This window comes from Propithecus coquereli, unplaced genomic scaffold (genome assembly GCF_000956105.1).
Source record: "Propithecus coquereli isolate 6110/MARCELLA unplaced genomic scaffold, Pcoq_1.0 Scaffold236, whole genome shotgun sequence".
Classification (NCBI taxonomy): Eukaryota; Metazoa; Chordata; class Mammalia; order Primates; family Indriidae; genus Propithecus; species Propithecus coquereli.
Window position 1 is genome coordinate 2,571,995 of NW_012147908.1, and position 2,616 is coordinate 2,574,610.

The 2,616-nt window shown below is 33.9% G+C and overlaps 1 protein-coding gene across 1 annotated transcript in view; it reads right to left on the bottom strand.

Annotated features, from left to right (window-relative positions):
- Positions 1 to 5: 5 nt before the first annotated feature.
- Positions 6 to 2,616, bottom strand: part of NDFIP1 (Nedd4 family interacting protein 1) — a 61,220-nt gene continuing 58,609 nt past the window's right edge. The window contains exon 7 of the mRNA XM_012645782.1: positions 6 to 1,060. The gene's annotated coding sequence lies outside the window, so the exon portion shown is untranslated. The remainder of the gene's footprint in view (positions 1,061 to 2,616) is intronic.

The window sequence follows — 2,616 nt, forward strand, 5'->3', positions numbered from 1 at the left end:
TACAGTAAAAGGTGCTACACAAGAGACATTTATTAATGTTCTGTTGTATTTACAGTTTTAACATAGCAAACCAAGGTGAATTACCATTTGGGCAGAAAGCACGATCATTCTACATTTATAACCCATTGGTTTCTGCTAACACATTGTAAAAGCAAGTAGTACGGTATGTTAGGGATCATCTCAAAAGTTCCAAGCTAATTCTTTCTTTACTCCAAGTATCTAATCCTCTCCCCACTCCCAGCCTTTGGACTAATCATGAAGAGACAAAAGAAAAAGAAAAAAAGAGATAGGGATTCTAATCACACAGAGAGTGTCAAGAATCACATTGCAGTAATTAAGCTGCATTTGTCCTAGTCCTTTCTATTTTATATAGTGACAACACTTTTAGAATCCCTTGGGTACACACCACAGAACAATAAGGTACTGCAGAATTTTGAATACAGACTATAAAAAGTTAATGCTTATTATTTACCAATTAAGTACATATTTTTTTGACCACACCTTAAATGTATTTTGCACTATGATTTTGCTTCCAGGTGTTCACACAGTACAACTGAATAAATTTCTAGATTAATTTTAACAGCAAATACGGAATATGTGCAGAAATGCAGTCATAAAAGTTTTAACTTTTGAGAAAACCCCTTTAAAATGGCCAGCATTATACATATCTTACAATAAAATATTTAATTCCAAATTCATTTTGAGATGGAGGATGAATAAAGCAAGATTGCCCCCTACTGACTACAGGGACATGGCTCATGCTATTTAAAATGACTACAAACAATATATAAGGCATTATTAATACATCACAGACTTGATTGCAAGAGCTTTTTCAAACATTAACCACTAATGATTCAATGATTACAGAATTCTGCATTAACTATTAAAATTTTACACCTAGGAACAAATAGAGAGAAATGATCTTTTTCAACAGTACTTTTATTTTTTAAAGCAGGTGATTATTCCTCTGTGTTCTGCATCTTGATTCACTTCCTGCAGGTGTTCTCTTGCTTCTTGAGAGAGAATTCATAAATGCAGGAAGGCCTTCGCCAGAAAACATCTGCCAGAGAAGGATATTGAATATTGAAACTCCAGTTAGCTTGTTATTTTGGCTAAGAGAAGGATGTAGCCACAAAAGAAGGCAGGATGTTTGGAGACACAAGAAGTACATTTTAACATAGTTTTAAGATTACTCTATACTGACATCATAGTATTCAATAAACATTAACATTTCAGTTTTTAAAGTTATCAAGGCCTCCAGAACTAGAAAGACCTGGAATGTTTTCTCCAAAAACCCATCAGGTCAGGAATCTCTCTCTCTCCAAACCTCACAAAAAAAGAACAGAATGGAAGCAACACTTCTTCATCCCACACTTACTCCTGTTGGTAATGACTTAAACTTAGGACACAGAACGAGGAGAATTCAAGTGCACAGGTAATTTTCCTAATACATGTGAGGCTATTGTTTACTCTAAAACTTCTGCCAGATCTCACAAATGGAACATTTCCAGTAAGGATGCCAATGATGTCATGCTATACCTAAACAGAACACGGCAAAATTAAAAAACAAAACAAAAAATGCTGTAAACTTGTGGGTATCACAAATACTTTTTTAAGATAAATTTTCTTAAAAATTCAATGTATTCTGGGGGCATGTTTCTCTGAAAATAATATGTTTCTCTGAAAATAGTAAGTATATGTAATATTAAGTAGGCTCAAAGAGGCTTTAAGTTTAAGAAAGGAATATATATGATGGAAATAAATGCTCTCAAAATAATGTCTATACATTTTATTAAATGCAGTTTTCATCTAATACTTTGAGGCATTTCTATACTGGCATAGTATACTGTTTTGGTTCTCATGGAAATAACTTGAGAAAAACTACAAGTAACTCCCTATATTAATGCTAAAAAAAGAAATACTAAGTAGGTACATTATCTACCTAACGAAGATTTGCTGAGAAACTACTTTGTGGTACCCAGCACCAAGTGAAGAGTTGGATGGGCTTATATATAGGCCCTTAGCTTACTTTTCCATCTCTCCAAATTACTGTAAAAGCCACAAGAAACCCTTTTGTATCATTTCTGATTAGACTGCTGCATAAATCTTTAAAAGGCTGCCAAAATGCAGAGAAGCTACAACACTGGAGGAAATTAACATTCTTTTAAAACTGTCAACATTTTTCCAAACTCCAAATTCAATTGTGTTTTGATTTCAGGTAAACCAATGAAATTAATACAAGGTCAACTTTTCTTTAGGCTGAGAGACATATAAGAGACTGAGAGACTACATCAGACACAAGAATATAAGGAACTCTAAAAGCCAAGCAGAAACAAAATTAGTAGACTGAAGGTAAATGGAGGTTTTTGCAACAAGAACAGACTCATTACAAACCTAATTTCAGTTTTATCAGTTTCTATTAATAGATGAAAACTGATGAAACAAACACTATTAGGTCAAAACACTAGAGTCTGCAACAACATATAATATGGGACAGACAATTACCTGGCCCCTTCTTTAGCGTACACTGCTTCAGCATAGGCTATCAATTTTAATAGAACCCTCAAAGCCAAAGCCTGCCACCCAACACACATTAAAAATCCCTTAAGAGGACAC